This window comes from Rattus rattus, chromosome 6 (genome assembly GCF_011064425.1).
Source record: "Rattus rattus isolate New Zealand chromosome 6, Rrattus_CSIRO_v1, whole genome shotgun sequence".
NCBI classification, from domain to species: domain Eukaryota; kingdom Metazoa; phylum Chordata; class Mammalia; order Rodentia; family Muridae; genus Rattus; species Rattus rattus.
Window position 1 is genome coordinate 129,611,343 of NC_046159.1, and position 22,844 is coordinate 129,634,186.

At 40.7% G+C, this 22,844-nt stretch overlaps 1 pseudogene; it reads left to right on the top strand.

Annotated features, from left to right (window-relative positions):
* Nucleotides 1-8,254: 8,254 nt before the first annotated feature.
* LOC116904794 lies at nt 8,255-8,323 on the top strand (annotated as a pseudogene).
* Nucleotides 8,324-22,844: the final 14,521 nt, after the last annotated feature.

Genomic DNA, 22,844 nt, shown 5'->3' on the forward strand with positions numbered 1-22,844 from the left:
GTGAAATTGTGTGATTCCAGGACCATGACTTTTTTTTACTGTCATGTGCCATGAATATTCTTTTGCTTCTGTTTTATTTGACGGGAGAACGATGCTCGATATTCAAAGTATCAAAGAGTTGTGAGTCAAGATGAAGCAAAGCACATCGCTGGTTTGCTTTCCTCCTAGGGGTCATGGTCGGAGTCTGAATACCAAGGACACCTACAAACAGGGCATTAAAGATCACTGAAGTCAGTGCTGTCGCCGTCCAAGTTCCTGTATGTGTTGTTGCTTTTTTTTTTTTTTTTCCCTTTTTTTTTTTTTTCCGGAGCTGGGGACCGAACCCAGGGCCTCGTGCTCGCTAGGCAAGCGCTCTACCACTGAGCTAAATCCCCAACCCCGTGTTGCTGCTTTTTATATGTAAGATGCTGCCACTGGGCCTCTCAGACATTCACATTTCTGGTCAATGAGTTGAGCAATTCAGAACTTATGAAATTATGTAGTGCCATTCCTTTGCAAATGAGGTGCCTATTACAGCCATTAACATAACCGTATCGACCTGATTTCATATTTTCAGTGGAGTGCGGAATAGAAATATAAAACTGACAAATAGGAGCCAGGTGAGGACATGGGGTTTTCACCAGGGGTCATCAATCACAGAGCCTCAATAAGAAACATCCTAGATGTCATGATCTGCAGAGAGTAAGTGATGTACATTTCATGAATATTCTTTTTTTTTCTTTAATAGAAAATCTTGCACATCTTACCCAGACCGAATCTTTTCCTGGTGGCTCCTTGGATCTCTTTTTAAAGAGGTGGTTTAAAGTGGGTCATTGATCATATAAACCCTGATAGGTTTCAACCACAGCCTTGGATCTTCATGTTCAAATCCTACCCCTGAGGTTTAGATTTAATTGGCCTGGGTATGCTGGAGTCATCAGACATTTAAAAGCATCCCAAGAGAGTCTAATGGGCAGGCAGAGATGAGAAACACTAAGTATATACTCTAAACTTCACACTGTAGGCGTGCATGTGTTAGTGTATTGTTGCTTTGCTACTCTCAGTGTTATTGTAAATGTGTTTACTCCTCAGTGAAACTTGTACATTGTGGGGTGGGGGAGCTAAAAAACACCTCACAACCAAGCGAAAGAAAAATCACAATAACTGTACTTGTATCAGTACAAGTACTGATTCTATCTTAGAATTCATGAGTTTCATGGCAAAAGTTCCAAAAGTGTTTTTCTCATTATTTATAATTTTACCTTTTACTGAATATAGATTATTTTCATATAGTATATTCTGATAATGATGTTCCCTCCCCCCAACTACTCCCAGAGCCATTCAAATCTAAATTATTTTCTCTCTCTCTCTCTCTCTCTCTCTCTCTCTCTCTCTCTCTCTCTCTCTCTCTCTCCCCTCATTAAAAATGAACAGACAACAAAAATCAACAGAATGGGACAACAAACAGGGAAGAAAGAAGCAAAGGAAGGAAAAAAATACAAGAAACACATACAGTCACACAGTCACACATACAGAAATCCCATAAAAACACAAACTCAGAAACCATAATATACAAGCAAAAGACCTTATAAGGTATAAAAATGACCTGGCAAAAAAATTAAATCATTCTGTATCTAGAAGACCTTATTTCCTTAGTGTTTTCCATCCCCACTAATTTCCTGCCTCCTCTTCTGTAAAGTTCCCAGAGCTTCAAGGGAGGGATTGGACCTAGAGTCTTCACCCCTGATCACTAGTGTTCACAGAACTGGAAGATATTCAGCACACTACCAGAGGACAAAGGTAAACACCAACCCTGATTCCCTTTGATGTACAGTGGTGACCTGTCTGCATGATATGCTGGGGCAGTAGTGGTATGAAAGTTATACAAGTAACCAACCAATCTGATTTGGTTCAAGACCCAAGAGATGGAACCCATGCTTGCCACTTCGCAGATGGTCAAGAACATGAGACTAGATTGACTATAAGTCAAATACCACTGTTTTGCTAAAGGAGCATAACGATATAATGGCCCCTAATTACATTCTGCTATATTCATAGATTAATATCTTGCTAAGCCAACATCAGAAAAGTCTTAACCTGCAGTAGATGAGAAATAATACAGAGACACACGGCTTGACAAGGTAGAGAATGAGAGATCTTGACACATTCAGTCCTACATGGCATGTCTCCATTTAGGAATTCTAGCAAACAGCCAAAGAATACCATTGAGGATGAGTGGAGATAGGAAATCCAATAGAAACAATTTGCTCTTGAATATACTTTTATTTATTTTGCATGATTTCTTAGAATCTGCTTTATGCTAGTAAATTGTACCTTTTACAGATTTCCCATGAGGCCTGGAGAGCATTCATGTTGACTGCTTCAAAAACCTCAGACTCCAGCCTCCCCTCAGTTTCCTACTGTGTAATTTCCACCCAATGAATGAGGAATATATTTGAGAAGTGTAGTATAGAAGAGAGTTTAGTGCCGAATGACAATAAAGCATTCTGGACGGTAAAGGTGGGCACAGCCTGAGGGCCATTGTACCAAAAGTGTGAGTAAACTGTGTTGATTTTGAAAGATCTCTGGGACAGGTGTCCTGAGGGGCATTTTCCTTCTCAGGTGATTGATAGGACCATTTGGATTAACTGTTAAGAAAGGGACAATCATAGTTCTTTGTTTTTTTACCAGGAAGTGTTCTGCTAGACTGTAATTTTATAATACTTCTGTAAATTCACAACGTCTGCCTCCACCCAATAGCAGAGATGCAACTTATAAGTGCCCATTCTTTGAGTAGAAGTCAGTACACGTTCCTGATTTTAGAGTATTGACCATTACAAGAGAGGAGTCCACCTTCAATGACCTTCAAAGACGTTTGTTTCTAACTAGTTACCAAACATACATGACAACACATGTTAAGAAATATTAATTCAAGGGTTTATATCCAAAATATACAAAGAACTCATGCAGTTAGACTGCAGGGAGACAGATAACCTTATTAAAAATGGGGTTCAGAACTAAACAAAGAATTCACAGCTGAGGAATGCCGAATGGCTGAGAAACACCTAAAGAAATGTTCTACATCTTTAGTCATAAGGGAAATGCAAATCAAAACAACCCTGAGATTTCACCTCACACCAGTGAGAATGGCTAAGATCAAAAACTCCAGCGACAGCAGATGCTGGCAACGATGTGGAGAAAGAGGAACACTCCTCCATTGTTGGTGGAATTGCAGATTAGTACGACCATTCTGGAAATCAGTCTGGAGGTTCCTCAGAAAATTGGACATTGCACTACCTGAGGACCCAGCTATACCTCTCTTGGGCATATACCCAAAAGATGCTCCAACATATAACAAAGACACATGCTCCACTATGTTCATAGCAGCCTTATTTATAATAGCCAGAAGCTGGAAAGAACCCAGATGCCCTTCAACAGAGGAATGGATACAGAAAATGTGGTACATCTACACAATGGAATACTACTCAGCTATCAAAATAATGACTTAGTGAAATTCATAGGCAAATGGAGGGAACTGGAAAATATCCTCAGTGAGGTAACCCAATTACAGAAAAACACATGGTATGCATTCATTGATAAGTGGATATTAGCCCAAATGCTCGAATTACCCTAGATGCACAGAGCACATGAAACTCAAGAAGGATGACCAAAATGCAGATCCTTTACTCCTTCTTTAAAAGGGGAACAAGAATGCCCTTGGGAGGGGATAGGGAGGCAAAGTTTAGAACAGAATCTGAAGGAACTCCCATTCAGAGCCTGCCCCACATGTGGCCCATACATATACAGTCACCAAACTAGATAAGATGGATGAAGCAAAGAAGTGCAGGCTGACAGGAACTGAATGTAGATCTCTCCTGAGAGACACAGCCAGAATATAGCAAATACATAGGCGAATGCCAGCAGCAAACCACTGAACTAAGAACGGGACCCCTGTTAAGGAATCAGAGAAAGGACTTGAAGGGGCTTGAGACCCCATATGAACAACAATGCCAACCAACCAGAGCTTCCAGGGACTAAGCCACTACCCAAAGACTATACATGGACTGACCCTGGGCTCCAACCTCATAGGTAGCAATGAATAGCCTAGTAAGAGCACCAGTGGAAGGCGAAGCCCTTGGTCCTACCAAGACTGAACCCCTAGTGAACATGATTGTTGGGGGGAAGGCAGTAATGGGGTAGGATGGGGAGGGGAACACCCATATATAAAGGGAGGAAAAGGGGTTAGGGGGATGTTGGCCTGGAAACTGGGAAAGGAAAAAACATTTGAAATGTAAATAAGAAATACCCAATTTAATAAAGATGGAAATAAATGATTAAAAAAAGATATATTAATTCAAAGGTCTGTCATTTGAGGCACTAACCAGTAGCACCTGGAATGAATGTATTAGCCAAAGACTTCTCTATGCAGTTCCAATATACCACTTGATATTAGGCATTCCCTTCTGCATATATCACTGAAGTATCTTGAGATAGTTAGAACTTACTATGCTTTGAATCTAAACAATACTCCAAATGTTTGCTCCCCAGATGGTTGTACTATTGAAAGGTGGTTGATCATAAGGACACTAGCTTCACCAATTATTATTGACAAATCCTAATGAATGGGCTACTAGGAAATATATCCAATATGGATGAAGCGGGTCCTTAGTTGCCTTTGAAGAGCATGTGTAGCATATAGTTCCTACTACCCTTTAAGCTCAGGCAGACTGCCCTACAAGCCCCTTGCTGGATCCATCCCACATCTGAGGATGAAACACCACACACACACACACACACACACACACACACACAAACTTACTTTTAATGTGCTTTAGCTGAATGGCCGAGCTCTTCTAAGCCTTTCTCAGCCATGGTGCCCTTCTTTTCACTCCCACCTCAACATCTCTAATCTGCCTTCAACTTTAGTCGCTCAGTTACCTTTAGTCTTTGCTTAGCACCCTTTATCTGCCCTCAGCTTAGTTGCGTTTCTAATCTCCTGCCTGCTACTCCAGACCCAGTCAGGGAAGTGGCCAATGGCCACTCCACCCTAGGTCTCACATGACTGGTGGCTCTTTCTCCCTCCAAAGCATGGCGAATCTTTTCTTCTCTTCTACATCTGCGAGCCTGCCTATGGAATACTGAAAGTCCCGCCTCTTCTGCCCATCCATTGGCTGGTAGCGTCTTTATTGATCGATCAAGAACAAATTGGGGAACAGAACCTTTAGGGTTCACACCCAGATTCCAATCACAGCATGAGAACCACCCCCTACAGGCATGACTGGTCCCTGGCCCGCGTCTCTCTTCGCCTATTTCCTGACTGCCATATGGTGAACAGCTTTACTCTACGGTGCCTTACCGCTTGATGGCTCTCCCGTGACATAAGCCTAAAAGTGATAGAACGATCTAGAACATACAGTTTTTAAATGTCCAGGATGCATTTTACACATGCATATGCTATGTTTTGACCAACGCTACCCTCGCCCGCTTCCCTCCCATTCAAATTCTTCCTTATTGGTAAAACACTTTTCCCTTACACTGAATCCTTCCGTGTTAGCAGAATGTATTTAAGTATAGGACCACTTACTATAGCATTGGTAGCCGATCAGGAACTGCATCCCCCAAAATACCGACCTTTACTCCTCAGCAGTCACCAGTTGAAAATATTTCCTCAGCTCGGGGTAGAACCAAAAGCACCCCTCCCAACCATCCAACCATCCTCGTATCTAGAGGTTTTTATTTAATCTTTGTCACTTCTTTTTTTTTTTTTCACCTGTAAAATAGGAGATGTATGATGCTTCATGATATTAGACTTGCTACACTTAGGTTATCATAATATATGTTATATATAAGAGAACATCAAGTAATATTTAAAGAGGGCAAAACTCGGCAACATAAACAATGTCAAAGAAAAGTTTAACTTCCAAACCCTCTGACACGACTTAAGAATATAAAAAGTTTGAGAAAGAGAGAAAGGCTACCCCTGAAGAAAGCACTGGGGCATGCGGATTGACTTGTTCATAGCCTCCCACCATCACACTTTGTCGACAAGGGTTCTCAGCTTCCCTAATGCTACAGCCCTTTAATACAGTTCCTTGTGTTGTAGTAACTCCCAAACATAAAATTATTTTCATGGTACTTCAGAACTGTAATTTTTGCTACTTTTATGAATTGTTATATAAATATCTGTGTTTTTCAATAGTCTTTTGGGTATAGTATAGTATAGTATAGAGGATTCTAACAGGCTCTTTGGACACCCAAGCACTGCACTTTTGAGATCCTGGATCCCATAAAACCCAGGGAGCCAGGATGGTTGAATAACTGCTCTCAGGAAAGATAGACCTATCCTTTCAGAGTTTTCCAAAGGAAAACACATCATTGTGTTTCTTAGGGACCAGAGGAGAAAGCAGAGGGGAGAACAAGTATTAGTGTGGAACACAGGGGACAGCATAAGATGGTGAGAGGGAAACCAGACTCCTAGACTTCAAATCAAGAGTAGCAAGTGTTCATTTGGAACTGCAATAGCTCCTTTAGCCAACAATGAGAAACAGCAGGAAGGAGGTCCTCAGGGAAGGAAATGATGAAAATTCCCAAAACAACCCAAGCAGGAAGAAGATCTACTTTAAATAAAAGAATCCAAGAAGGGAAAATAGAGAAAGCTAATGAAGTCCCTTTACAGGGCCAGCTTTCAGGGAAAGGAGGCCCAGGCTGGGCCACATGAGGCTTCCATATTAAATTACAATCAGAACTTGCTTAGTGTCTTGGGCCTGCAACCTAATTAGTGAGTGGGTTCTTGTGCTCATGATCTTAATTAACAGTAGGATGGTCTATCATTACATAAGCTGTGAGTAGAAAGGCATAGTGTCTGGGGGAAATCTTTACCCAGTGTCATGAAATGATGCTTGTAAACGTTTTTGGTTTTTATTTGTTTTTAGTGCTGGAAAATAAAAATAAAGGTGATTTGGCGATGCACCCAGAGTCCTGAGGTGAACCCACCAAAATATGTGCATGTGTGAATGCACGTGTTTGTATTTATAGCTGAACATTCTGTGAGTCCCCAGAACTGAGGAATAATATCATTACTATTACATCTGCGTCACTTGAAGGCTAGTTCTTGACCCACAGACATGGACCTGATCTGAGAGCTTTGAGACAATGTCTTCTCAAGCCAGCTCCAGACTTGCTGATACCAGAACCTGCCTTTTAACAATGTCCCAGAGGGAGCCATTCTATGTGAAATTCGAAGAAGTGTTTTTTCCTGGGCTGTAACAGTCTCGGCCTTCCTTAAAAAAAAAAAAAATTGAGGGATCTGAGAACTGTGACTTTTCCTGTCCATTATAGCTGACACCATAAAGGGCATACAAAAAGACACATTATAGCACTTTGGTGTCACCATGCTCTTAGCCGGTTTCCTCTAGTCTCTCTTCTCTTCCTAGGCAACCAGTTAACTTTTAACCTGGCTCAATTATTATCTGTCATCTCTCGAGCTAAACATGTGTGTCTGGTAAGGAAAGCAAACAGAAAACCTGGTCCCCAGCACCTGGTACTCCCAGGCCACCCAATGGCTTATTTTTTTCACTGTGGCCACTGGTTTTCCAAGTCACTGGATATCAAATGAAAGACAGCTTTGCAAATCATCGTAGCCTCAGGAAAATGTGCTTGGGTGGTTTCATCTGCAGACGCGGAGACAGATCGCCTCCTTGAGCTCTTCCCTCTCTGACTAACTGGAAAGCCCCTGGCTCCAGATGTAGAGGCAAATTACCATCTAAACTTTAGTCAGTGGACACAGCATCAACATATAAACAGGTTTCATGTCGGAGAGCCAAATAAAACAGAACACAGCACCGGAAAGTCTCCCAAGGCCCACACCAAGTCTGAGAATCCTGAGCTCATGGTGTGTAGAAAATGCCAAATCAATTTTGAATAAATAAATCAAAAATGCACCGACAGAGTGAACTGCCCTGGAAAGCATGTCCTTGAATCACTTCGCTTCTTTAAGACACCGTGTTTCCCTGGAGTCTTCATGTAATACTGCTTGTTCTCACCTTCTTGAACTTGATCTCAGCTATCAGGTTGCAAATTCTATACTGAATTTTCACTAAAGCAATACTGAAATCCAGGCAGGTCCAGTGTCTCAAGATCACTACCAATAAAGTAGTACAAATTCAGGCACTACCACATCAGTGCTGTACCAACCTGAGCAACTGCCTAATTCCTGGAACCCATATATTCTTCCCAGTAAGACAGAGTTACAGCATCTTCTATATAGGGAATGATTATCGCTTCTCGGCCTTTTGGCTAAGATCAAGTGTAGTATATAGGGAATGATTTAACTAGACTAACATCTACGGAAGAGCATAGGACTGTATTAAGTGCATGTTAAGTTCTCACCTGTACACTTCCTCACCAACCTCAACACATTGGTCCCACTTCCCTGTCCTTACCAGATTCAAGAATGACTTGAAGCCTGTCGGGATAATTTTAAAGTATTTCAATATTCTTATTGAAATAAGAATATTTTACTTACTAGGTGCAATGGCAGACTCGAACTTTCTCCCATCTAATTTAGTACATAACTGCCAGCTTTATCCCTTTCCCTTTATAATCCTAAGCCTCTGGTAACCCCCATTTAACTTCCGAGCCTCCTTAAGATTAGTGACTTTAGATTGCATGTTTGAGTAAGTTCCCACAGTATAACTCCATGCCTGACTTACCATTTAGCATAATGTCCTCCACAACCAAGCATTACTTCAAGTAACGGTTTCATCTTTCCGTGACTGGAGTGTTCCTTTGTGTTTATGCCTCACAGTACATCTACTCACCAGTTAATAGAGGACTCTTCTTCATTTCTCAGGTGTTCTGGTTATTTTGCATGGGGCTGCAATTTAATTGGGAGCACAGACATTCCTTAGTCCTTCCACATACTCTCACTTCCTTTAGCTTCGCACTCAGTGCTAGGATTGGAGGATCATGTGATGGCTCTATTCCCGCCCCTCTTTTTTTTCTCTAAATTCCCATGTGCCCCTGATGAATGAACTCTGAAATGTGTTCTATTGGTTCATTCCTACACTTTCATACCAATACTGTGCTGTGGTGACCAATAGCTTAGTAGTGTATTTCGAAGTCAGGTGATGTAATTGGGCACTGCTTCAACTTTATTGTTGTTGTTGCTGTAGTTGTTCAAGATGGCCCTGATTAGTCGAGGTTGTTTCTTTGGGGGAAAAAATGATATTTTTCCAATCTCCACGAAGAATACCATTTTTATTTTGATAGAGAATGCCTAGAATCTGTGGATCACTTTGTGATATGTGGACAGTCTAACATTACTAATTTATCAACTCACGAGTAAGGAATATATTTGCATTGTTAATGTCACTTTCAGTATGTTTTGCAAATATTTTACAATTTTTATTTTATCGTCTTGATTTTTTATTAAGTTTTCATTTTGTAGCTATTACATAAGTGGGGTATTTTTCAGATAATTCCCAATGGGTATATAGAATTGTTGTTTATGTTTTAGGATCATTGTGTATTTAAACTTTGCTAAGTTCATTTGATAGTATTTGTAGTTTTGTAGTGGAATCCGGACTTTTCTACGGTTAGGACCCTGTCATCTGTAAAAAGCGACAGTCTGGCTTTATCCTTTCTCATTTGGATACTCTTTATTTCTCTTGCCTAATTGCTGTGGCTAAGATCTCTAACACTATGTGGAATGAACAGGGAAAGGTTAGCTCTTTGCTTGTTCCAGATCTGGTTCCTCTTCCATGTGATGTGAGCTGTGGGCTGGTTTCATGGTTTCTATCACGCTATGATGCAGCAACTGAAATTGTCTAATCCTATAAGGTATTATAACAAGCAAAATATTTGGTTAGATTCCCACTCTCTAATTCCAAAATCATTTATTAATTCGTTTATTCTCATTTAAAAACATGTATTGACTCCTAAGCATCAAGTATAATTCAAATACATCCAACTAAAAATAGGCCTCATTAAAAGAAAATTCCAGAAGTTTCCTTAGTACAAAGCTTACCTTATGTGAACAAAGCTCAAGGTTCAAATCCCAACACAGCATAAACCAGGCAGAGTGAAGGATACCTATAATCTAGCACTAAGGAGGGAGAAACAAGAGGATCCATAGTTCAAGGTCATCCTTGACTATGCACTGAGCTGGAACCCAGCCTGGGGAACATGCGAATCTTCTAAAAGCAGGGACACACACACACACACACACACACACACACACACACACACCTCTCTCTCTCTCTCACACACACATACACACACACACACACACACACACACAGAGAGAGAGAGAGAGAGAGAGAGAGAGAGAGAGAGAGAGAGCAACAGGTAGAAGTAAGGACAGAGACAGACAGAGTTAAAGACATAAAGTGTGCTACTATAAAGTTGCTTACAAACTTTTCTGTTCTATATCAAGATCCATCTGCAAAGAAGTTCATGTACATATGTGCCAGCGGAAATGTCAATGACAAATATCTCTACAGTGATTATTACATATAAATGCTTATGTAGAGGTCTTTTATATAAAGCCATATTAAAGCTATGCTATTAAAAATTCCTGACGTTTTATATTTATGTTTATATAAAATGTCAGGTATTATTTGCAAGCAATATTTTATCATTTTTTCACCTAGGGAGGAAAAGCTCAAATATTGAACAATCTGCACCATAATGGAACAGCTGCCAGTGTTTTTCATCTCCATTTGATGGGGAAAGTCGTTGTTAGAGTGTGAAGTCTCCAGAACATTAAGCTGTAGCCGCCATGATTCTTCCTGGAACTAGCCATGAAGTATGGCAAAGCACACTCTATTTAACTGTGCTCATTAACGAGTTGTTTGCATCAGTGTTCCTGTTTCATTTCCTGTTGCCATGATTTGAATCACTCTGACTATGGGCAATTCAAGGGAACAACGTGTTTATTTCATCACACAGGTTACAGTCCATCATTGGGGGGAATAAGGACAAGAACTCAAGCAGGAACTTGAAGCAGAAACCATGGGAAGATGCGGCTTCTTAGCTGGTCCCCTCACTGGCAGCTCTCTGCTCAACTGGCTTCTACCTGCCAAGGGGATGATGCCATCCACAGATGCTGAACCCTCCTGCATCACTTATCAATCAAGATAATCTCACACAAATATTCCCACAAGCCAATCTGATCTAGGCAATTCCTCAGTTAAAGTTTCTCCTCTCAGATGATTCTGAGATAAATTGGTAGTTAAAGCTAACCGGGACAATTAAGTATTGATATGTCTTCAGATACTTCGAAATCTATTAAATCAAGCTGTATGACTCAGACTAAAAAGATTCTATAGGAAATTACTATACTGTTCTATGTATTGGATATAGATTTCTCTCATGTGATTTTATAACCTTTACTTCAAAGGGCGTGAATAAACCTTTAAAAATGTAAAGTATAATTTTGACATTACATATATGTATAAAACTATGAAAGACTAAATTTTTAAAGTATAAGTATATTCAAAGATGAAACTAGGAAATGTAACCGAAAAAAATATGAGAGAAAAAAATATACTTTCAGAGATAAAATGTTAAGTTCTGAGAACACCTGTAATCACAAGAATAAAACAAAAACAGTTCTGGTAGACGGAGAAGAAAAAAATGGAACTTCTGATTAGAAGAGTGGGTTGCAAAACACCAAGCAAAAAGCTCACCCAAAGGTGGGGGCACAGGAGTTTTATTCTAGGCCCCTCTTTGGGTTTGGGGAAATAGACTATCAGGTGTTTAAATAATGTTGCAGAAATATATTCCACCTTAATTATCTGGCAACAAAGTTTCCTGTTACTTCCACACAGTGTCCCACACCTAAATGCAGGCAAAGAGATCATCTCTGTGCTCATGATATACATAAGCAACCGCTCCACTTCTGCATTTCCTCTGTTCATTTTCACTTAATAAAAGATACTGAAATGAACAAGAAATGTCTTTAAATGGGTCCATTTACCAGAATTTGAGAATTTGTTGTAACCTTTTGGTGCATGTATGTTGTATCCCCACTAACAGAAATTAAACTATTGAACAGGACTTACTTCATTAAAAATGCCAAGTTGGCAATATTTTTCTACATTACTGAAACAGATGATCAGCTCTGCAAAGAACTAAGTAGTTCTAAGGTACGATTTAAGTTTGAACTTTCTTTGGAATAATGAAATGAAACCTAGCTGGAATGCTAAGGCGCCACACGTCTCCCATTAGTCAGTGTTCCCTACCCAGAGAGTAAACATTCAAGTACAGATAGGAAGTAGAATGGATGCTGATAAAGTTTAACAAACAGCCAATGCTCTCCAAGGCAGCTTTTAAGATTGGAGAACACCGCTTAGGCTGGGACACACAACGTATCATCGCTCTTGTTTCTTTCACTCTGGGCTCCTCTTTGTTCTACTTGTTATTCCAGGAGATCCACTATTCTCACAGCAAGGAGGGAATCAATATAAAATCGGTCCTTATTGCCAAGCTATGGCAAGGAAGCTGACAACAGGGAGGCTCACATTCCTTGCCTAAAGTTGCCGTGTCCCTTGTTATCGTTACATATCAGCAGCCCAAGCCGAGCCTCGTTATAATTTGGGAATACGGGGAAGATGGCTGAACCACTTCTCTTACAGGGAAAGACATTCTAGCTCTCTTAGCCCATACGAGTTGGGATTTAGGAAGCAGGAAAGCCTACAGAAGAGAAGACAGAAAGAGTGTAAAAGCCAGAAGGAATGAGGACCAGGAACCAAGGCTCTCTAAATCAACTATGATCAAAGAACATATGCACTCACGGAGATCCGGACAGCGCGCATGGGGCCTGTATGGTCTGGACCGCGTGGGGCCCTAGAGCTGAAAGAAGTGGACATACGTCCCAATCCCTAACCCAGAAATAATCTCCAAGTAATAACCACTTACAGATGAAATCTCAGTTTCCTTCAAGGGAGTCTCACTGGGAAACACACTATATTAAGGGCAGGCTGTGTGCTTAGCAGTAAGTGGCCAACAGAAAGCAAATTCAATAGCATCTTTGCATGTTTCTTGTCTTACCATGTAAACACATCCTTATTTCTTTCTTTTCTTTCTTTCAGTTTTTTGTATTAATTTCATCTTATTTTTATTGATATATTTTCCCTCTCCCTTTAAGTCATATAGATCCTTTGCAAATATATTATAGCTTTCAGCTCAGTGCTTTTGTCAGGTTCCCAAGCATGAGAACAAGTCTCTGCTTCTTGTACCTTCTCTTGGGCTCTTTTCTTTATATTTGTTTTCTCCAATTCCAATGTGTTAGTTTTTGTTTTATTTTTACATTATATTAACTTATTATCTTCCCTTTAAGGCTTGTTTTGTAATGAGAGACAAAAAAGGGAGTGGATCTGGATGGGAGTGGTGGTGAATTGGAATTAGTAGCAAAAGGGGAAGCCATAATTAGATATATTATGTGAGAGGAAAAAATCTATTGCTAAAAAAAGAAAAATATTACCCTTAAACAAAAAAGAAATACAGGGGTTGGGGATTTAGCTCAGTGGTAGAGTGCCTGCCTAGCAAGCGCAAGGCCCTGGGTTTGGTCCTCAGCTCTGGGGAAAAAAAAAAAAGAAATACAATTCCCATTTTTATTCTTGTACATAGTTGAGCAGTTGAAAGAAAGCTTGTCAGGATGTCTCAATAATATGTCGTGAATGAAAATAGTCTTACATGGTCATCTATTTCTCTAAAGGCAGATAAGTCCATGAATTGAACTCACCATTCAAGTATGTGTTCACAGCATTTATTGGTCTTTGTGTCACATCACGGAAGTGTGCTTCTCTTTGTTTCAAGTTGAGTTTTTTCTCAGTCCTTCTGCATAGAAACCGTTTGCTTGCTACAAAGGGCAACCTGTGTACTGGGAAAACCTTAACTGAAGTCATGCGTCCTATGAAATGAGAACATTGTAGTATTTGTTTTTTTGTGACAATTATTCTCATTACTTAAGTAAACTCTGTCATGAACATTAAAAAGAAAACAGAAAAGTGAGTATGAATGAGTGTACATCAAACCTTAACTATGGCCCACCACACAGTCTACCCAGTTGGCCTATCAATAAAAACATGACCCACCCAATTTGTATGAGGTTCTACAGAAACTAAAGGAATAGTTAAAAGTGAGCATGCTCCTCAACAGGTCCCAAGAAATTACTAGAATCCTCCCTTGCAGGATGGAGAGAGACTACAGTTCCCTTTGTGTGACATCTCAAAGGTGGCAATTAATGTTCTACGTAGAAGTTACCATTGGTCTTTCAAGTTCATGGAATAGAGTTGACTTAAGAGAAAAAGGAGACTCTGAAGAAACAAGGGTTAATGGCAAGTTCTCTCTAGAAGGTCAAAAGCTAAGTCGACCCTGACAAGTCAGGTGTGCTTTCTTTCTATCTCTCATACTTTTTTTTGTTTCTCTTGCTTATATATGAGCTGACTTCATCCCTCAGTCCAGTCTGCTTCCAGCTGACCTCCTCAGTTAACTCAGACACTTTTCTTCTTACATAGACATGTATGAAGCTCTCGTCTACTTGACCTTTAAATGCAGCATCAACCATTCGCTGACTTTTCTTGTGTGACATTAGTTCACTACCCACCATGACTATTAGTTTCTAAATAGTGGCCTTGCCCTTGAGTGCACTAACCTCTCAAGGCTTCCTATAAACGAGCCTTTCATTCCACACAGGAAAGAAAACATTCAGGATCCACTTCTCTGAGCCTGACTTATTTTATTTAACATAGTGATTTTTGCTACTATCCTGCAACTATTTTTCTCCTGCAAATGTCATACTCTTATTTCTCTTCCTGGATATGTAAAATTGCATGATGTGATTACCATGTTTCTTTGTCCGTTTATCTGTTGACAGCCATGTAGGTCATCTGTCGATGGTCATGTGGGTTAGTTCCCTTCCCTAGTAACTGTGCATGCTAACTTTTTCAAAGTCGTTTTAAAGAAGGAATGGGGGGGGCTTTTCAAAATACAAGTCATAAATGGCTGGCTAGGTAGCAGCTGAGTCCAATCAGTTGGGCAAACTGTAAGTGCTGTGAGCTCAAGAAGTCAAAGTCAAGAATCCCCGGCAGCTGCTCTGGGATGCCTGCTGCACTGATTAGCTCAATATCTTCCTTCCTCCTCCTGCTCTTGCCCAAACACAGCTGACTGAGAGTAATGATTTCCAGTTGATTAAATCATGTGTGAAAATTTTCCATTTTTTGATTTATTTCCTATTTCTCTTGCCAATTTCCTCATAGTGTAATCTATAAGGATCTAAAAACAAGAACTTGATTTGAAAACAGTCCATTTTTCAGCGAATGGAATAATTTTAACATGGCTGCCAAGTGGCTCTCATGGTTTAGTCCATTTTTGCTACTAAATGAAATCAACGATTTGAGCAAGTTGGTGCCTAACTGAATATTGTGTTACAGACTGCATTCATGTATGTTTACTTTGCCCTCTTAAATACAAGTATTGCCAGTAGAGCTAGCCAAGTTTCCTGTCACTTTTTTCATTAACATCAGTGAAACTTTATATGTCCATACAAAGCACATAAATGATTTCAGTGCGTACTTTTAGTATTACGAGAACTACCAGTATATTTGCTTGGTAGCTATGTCTCTTAGAGATAAGCAGGATGCAGTTTATATTTGCAATAAGACCCTACCTAATCAGGATAAGAGGATTTTAAAGTGTGTGTGTGTGTGTGTGTGTGTGTGTGTGTGTGTGTGTGTGTAGAGCATTCAAAAGGTAACCAAAATTTGCAATTAGAAGCATTAGGACTGTGAGATAGTTCAGTCAATAAAATACCTGTCATATGAACATGACAACAGGAGTTCGGTATTGAGGCTTTGTCTTTTATTGTCTGTTTCTAAGTGTCAGCCTCCAGCATTTGGAATCTGTATGTAGTCTCTGGGACCCAGCCCCCAAATTAATTTTGATTGGTGAACAGAGATGTGAATAGCCAATAGCTGGGGAGAAGAGACATACGCAGGATTTAGGTTTCCCAGCCTTGATACCATGAGGAGGAGAAAGGGAGAAAGGAACCACAATAGAATAAGAAGACCCTAAAGGAGAGAGAAGGAGACCCATAGTGGGTTAGGTGAGCCATAAAAACATGGCTATGTGGGCTGCCTAATTGGGTTAAGAGCAGCCATGGTAAAACATAGTAAGTAGTGAGTGACAATTTGAGGTTATTGATGGGAGAATAGATTCTAACAACATGGAGAATAGGCAGCTGCCCAACTATTATGCTACCTAGGGCACATTTACAAACATAAAGACTATATGGGTCTTTCATCTGGGAACATAAATGGTCAAAGGCAGGTTAAAAACCCTGCACCAGGATTTTTTTCTTAATTTTTTTGTAACAGTTGAGGTCCCCGTTAGCCATGTAAAAGGCTGGTGCAGTAGTGCATAACTATGATCCTAGCATAGGAGGCTCCCTGGAGCTCACTGGCCTGTCAGCCTAGCCAAGTCAAAGAGCTCCAGGTTCACGGAGAGGCCTTGTCTCAAAAACAGCGTGGGCAGTGGTTGAAGAAGACATTAGATGTCATGATCTGGCCTCACAACTAGGTATTCACACACACACACACACACACACACACACACACACACACACACACACACACGAAACAAAGCAGATCAATATAACAATGTTCAAAACTGACAAGAATTCAGTAATTCCATGGATGGATAAGTGGACCCAGAAAAGGAAAACAATGCAGATAGCGAGGATGTAGTTTTTCACTCAAAGGACCCCAAAGATAAGATAATGTGCGGCTTCTCAAATGACTATGGGAAATGATTATATCACAGTGGAAATGTTTTCATTCTCTTTATTAGTTTGAAGCCATAGAAAATACAAGGATATAAGGATAATTACAAGTTTAATGTGTTGAGGAATGAGGTTTAATGACATCTTATTAACAGAATCCATCTCATTTAACTAAGAATACTCCTTCCAATTGAGAAAGGCATCCCAACACCAGCCTCCGGACTCCACAAGTATCCACACGGTCAAGTAATCTTGCACACACATGCACATATATAAATCAAATAAATTCATGATTTCAATTCATTAAACATTTAAAAGAATTATTCTTCAGAAAGTAAGTACTAATAAGAAGTTTGCAGGAAAACAAAACCCAAAAACTCAGGAGTATTGGGAAAATTCAGAAGAGCAAGACAAAAGTCAATTTAGGAAGGAAATTACAACAGAGTAAATATTGGAATAGCATAGCAACGTGACAAGAAGGAACCAGTTTCAGTAACAGAATGACGAAATTGGAAGAACGAATCGTTAGGAAGTTTTCTGACACAACGTGGACTGACAGAAGCTGAACTGACATTTCCCAGGACATACAACATCCACAGCACAGCCTGGATGTAAGAGCTGTTTGCTTCGATCTGACATTTCCACCGTGTTGTTTCCAAGTGAACGCTAAGCCTGAAGAAGGTCAGCTTATGGTTTGTAAATTGTGCTTATACTAAGTCACATACGGGAGAGCAGAGGTCGCAAAAAATAGAATACCTTGTTTAGAAAACATGTCTCTCTCCATTAAAGTGTCTCATGTCAGTCCAGCTCCTCTGAGACATGAATAAAATGTCAGTTCATCAAAGAGGATATCAGAGAGATGTTATCATCTTCTCAAAGAAATTCCTTTCCTATGATAGAGAAAGACCAAACAAACAGCACAAGGCTCTTCCCTTCTCATACAACTCTTAACTTCAAAACACGGGAAAGAAGCATCATTTTCTCTAAGGCAAATAATTTCAAACATCAGATCTTCCAAAAAAATGTTCATTCCTCTGTTGTCACTACAAATGCAATTCTCAAATTTATTATGTACGGGAAACGTTAATGCTATTTCTTATCTGTGGCCTGAAATGCTTTCGGACACATTTCATATGTCCTCTACAGTACAAGCCTATTAGCAAAGAAAGAAATGAACAAAGCTAAGTCTTACTAATGTGAACTGAGCATTTTGACAAGCAGGACAGACCAAAGAGATGTAACTTTGTATTTTCATCTACCTGTTGCTTCAAATGTATTTCAAAGCAATTAGTCCCTTAGACGTTCAAGGTTGAGTTGCAAAAGGAGGATTAAACTAAAACACATGCTTATTTTTGGTTCTGTTCTATTTTTAATGACGTTGAGCCAAACATCTGACCCAATCAGAAGCAAATCATAGGAGGCAGGAGCTGGGTGGTCTCCAAATTTTACGACCATTAAGAGAAATAACGGTCGATTCTTGTGTGCTCTCTCGGTCTTTAGTTCTGTTCCTTCAGGATCAGTCAGTGCGTATACAATAAATCAATTGATGCAAGAAGAGAGGGAACCAAGAAGAGGGGAAAGGAAGGAGGAGAAGGGGAGTTTTGTAACATGTAAGTGTCTGTAAGACATCAAAATTCATCTGGGAGAAGAAGCCTAACCAAGTGATGGCATCTCCCGGAGCCCAGATGGCAGCTTCTCATCTGTAAAGCAAAACAAACAGAAAGGTACATCAGTTTTCTTAAGACCTAAAATCGGGCTGGAGAGATGGCTCAGTGGTTAAGAGCACTGACTGCTCTTCCAAAGGTCCTAAGTTCAAATCCCAGCAACCACATGGTGGCTTACAACTATAATAAGATCTGATGCCCTCTTCTGGTGTGTCTGAAGATAGCTACAATGTATATAATAAATAAATAAACCTTAAAAAAAAAGATCTAAAATCTCTTGCTTAACAAACTCATACTGTATCAGCTTGAACGTGGGCAGTCCGACTCATTATATACAAACTTTAACTTGGCAGATAAATTTGAACAGTCACTAGGTCCAGACCTGATAGAGCTGGTTTGCACTGTTTTCTCCGGCCACTGTGAGTTTTAATCTATCTCTTTCTTCTAATTGTCCTAGCGTTGAAAATCATTTCTAGGACAAAAGAGTGGGTACCTTTCAAAGCACTGGTTCTTATTAAAAATCCAATGGGCTCCATGGATCCTACCTTGAAACTAACAAATGAGAATTTTTGAATGCCAAGTACAGAAATACATATTTTTAAATTATTTTCTTTATTTATATCTCAATTATTTCATCCCCAATACCCACTCCAGAGTCCTTCACCTATCTTCCCTCCCCTTTGCCTCTGAGACAGTACTCTCTGTGCCCCCTTCCCTGGGACATGAAGTCTCTACAGGATTAGACGCATCTTCTCCCACAAAAGCCAGACAAAGCAGTCCTCTGCTATGCTGTGCCTGCAACCAGCCCACGTATGCTCTTCGGTTGGTGGCTTAGTCTCTGGGAGCTTCCTGGAGTCTGAGTTAGTTGAGACTGCTGGTCTTCTTACGGAATCTCCATCCCCTTCGGCTCCTTCCATACTTCCCCTAACTCTTCCCTAGGGGTCCCCCACCTCAGTCCAATGGTTGGCTGTAAGTATCTTTATCTGTCTCAGTCAGCTGCTGCTACAGTCTCTCAGAGGACAGCCATGCCAGGCTCCTGTTTGTAAGCACAACATAGCATCAGTAATAGTGTCAGAGTTTGGTGCCCACTCATGGGATAGATCCCAAGTTGGACCAATCACTGGGTGGTCTTTTCTTCAGTCTTTGTTCCATTTTTGTCCCCGCATTTCTTTTAAACAGGAACAAATCTGGGTTAACAATTGTGAAGGTGGGTTGGTGTCACCATCCCTCCACTGGGGGTGCTGTCTGACTACCGGAGGTGGTCTCTTCACGTTCCATCTCACCACTGTTGGGCATTTCGCCTAAGGTCACCCACATTGAGTCCTGGGAGCCTTTCATGTTCCAGGTGTCTGGGACTTTCTAAAAGTTCCCCCAAACTTCCCCAACTCTACCCCTGGAACCTTGTATTTCCATTCATTCTCTGGCCCTCTGGGTTTCCCCCATACCTGGTTCTGCCCTCTTTCCCCTCTATCTCCCCTCTCCTACCCAGATCCCTCTCTCCCTCTGCTTCTTGTGATTACTTTGCTCCCATTTCTAAGGGAGATTGCAAACTGGCACGGCCACTGTAGAAATCAATCTGGCGGTTGCTTAGAAAATTGGAAATAGTTCTACCTGAAGATCCACCCATTCTACTCCTGAGCATATAGATGTTCTACCAAAAAGATGCTCTACAATGCCACAAGGACACATGTAGCAACCTTGTTCATAATAGCCAAAAACTGGATGCAACTTAGACGTCCCTCAACCAAAGATAAGATGCAAAAAAAAAAAAAAAAAAATGTGGCTCATTTACACAATGGAATACTATTTAGCTATTAAAAACAAGAACACCACAAATTTTGCAGGAAAATGGATGGAATTAGAAAATATCATCCTGAGTGATCCAACCCAGACCCAAAAGTGGTATGTATTCACTGGTAAGTGGATATTATCCAAAAAGTCTACAATACCCATGATGTACCCCCATAGACCCTAAGAAGTTAAACAAGAAGGAAGGCCCATGTGAGGATGCTTCAATCCCACATATACGTATTTTTAACAAGCCTTCCCACCTCCCAGGTAACTGTCAATCAGTTTAAGGCTCAAGTTTAAGAGCATGTATTAGTGTATAATTAAAGGTGTTGGATTTCAGTAAGGAGCGTATCGTAGAGGCCTTCTTCTTTTACTTTTAACTATTTATTACTCGTCTGTATCTATTGATCATGTGCAGTCTCTATATGGAACACCAGGGGGGAAAGACACAGACAACAAGCCATAAAAGAACTCGCAGTCCAGTCGAGGATAGTAACAAGTAAGCAGAAAGTCAGAATATAATCTGAGGACTCTTTGGGATAGGACTCACAGCAGGAAGCCTTGGCGCTGTGTAGCTGTACCTAAAGCATGTGCTATCTCGACAGAGAGCGGCAGTAGGGTAGCTGCGAGCCATCCAGACGAAGACGGCATAAACAGAAGAGAAGGCAGTGTGTTCAGGTGCAGCCTGAGTTACATGCAGGGATACAGAAACCAGGGAAAGAGCGGCATTTGGAGATAATAATAACGCTGCCCGCCCTTATTTGGGTGGTGACAGTAGTCATGGTGGGTGGAGAGTAGAAGGATGAAGAAAGTAAGGTGGAAACAGGAATGTGGCCAGCACTGTTCCTTGCCTTCACTAGAGCCTGGCTTCCCTCTGTCTGTCTGCACCTTTAAGGACAGAAAGAAAATAAAACAAGGCACGTTGGGGACCAGAGAGATAGCTCTGTGATTAACAGCACTTCTTGCTCTTGCAGAAACACAGATTTGGTTCCCATGAACCCACATTACAGCTAACAACTGTCTTTAGCTCCTTGGGCACCTACACCCATGTGGCATAAAGGAAAAACGTCAAGTGCATAAAATAAAGAAAAAAGGAAACTTAAAAAAAAAGAAAGAAAACTAACAACATTTTTTTTTTTTTGGTTCTTTTTTTCCGGAGCTGGGGACCGAACCCAGGGCCTTGCGCTTCCTAGGCAAGCGCTCTACCACTGAGCTAAATCCCCAACCCCCATTTTTTTCTTCATAATCATGAGTTTAGAGGAGGACACGTGATCCAGGTCTAGCTTAAGATCTAAGGACCCCTCCCCCACCCCTGCCTGGGCTATTCTCGAAGCTAAAATAAATGCTCAGAAGGCAAACCTACCATCCCTTCTTGACCAGCAGAAAACTGGAGCTGCTCCTGCCACCCTAGACATCAAGGAGGAGACTCTTCCCTCCTAAGCTGGGTGTGAGACGATGGCTCAGAGGGTGAAGACGATTGCTTTAAAAGCAAGAGGACCTGAGGTAAGTCTTTAGTACTTGCATAAAATACCTGGCCATTGCTGACCAAAGTGAAGAATGTCACTGGAGTCGGGGGCTTTGCAGTTTCAAAATCCCACACCAGGCCCCTGTCTCTGTATCTGTCCATCTGTCTATCTGTCTGACTCTGTCTCTGTCTGTCTGTTTCTGCTTCTTTTCTCTGTGTATCTCTCTCCATCTCCTTTCTCTCCTCTCTGTCTCTATCTCTGTCTCCTCTGTCTGTCTGTCTCTGTCTCTTTCTCTCTCTCTCTGTCTCTGTGTGTGTGTGTGTATGTGTGTGTGTGTCTGTGTGTGTGTGTGTGTGTGTGTGTGTGTGTGTGTGTGTGTGTGCAGATCATGATCTAGCTTTCAGTTCTGTCTCCATCAACATGCTTGTCTGGCTGCCTGTTTCCATGCTGACATCCTTATGATGACGGACTAACCCTTTGAAGCTGAAACCAAGCCCCCAATTAAATATTTTCTTTTATAGAGTTGCTTGATCATGGTGTCTCTTCACAACAGTAGAACCATAGCTAAGACAGAGATAAAGAAAGACACCTGATTTACTCTTTTTTTTTTCCACTCGGAAAGGTTTAATGAGAGAAGACGAGTAGAAGAGGAGTAGGGGCCAGCCATGTGGAGGGAAGGGAGAAGGGGAATGGGGAGAGAAAGGACAAGGGGAGGGGGAAAGGGAAAGAGCAAGGAGCAAGAGCTGATTTACTCTTTTGACCTCTATATACATGCACACAAGAATATATTCCCATGTGCATACATGCAGAGAAAAGAAATAAAGCACACAAATTGCAAATTACTGATCTAGCCACTGCCATTTAGTTAAGCTGACAAATCATCCTTGGAATTGTTCTTTTCTTTGTCTATATCTCTTGGAATTGGAGGAAAATGGCTTTATTATTTAAGCATTTTTTTGTACAGTCCTTTATACCTTTATACTGGTAACTGAACACATTTCTAAGGTTTTCATGAAGACTGAATTGATGAAACAGGCCCACATTACAAAGAGACTTGCAATCTGTTTGAATCAATACTTTTTAAGACTTTGTTTCCTCCTGATAGTGGGGATTACATTCAGTGTCCTTGACCTGACTATGCTAGGCAAATGTTCTGCCTCT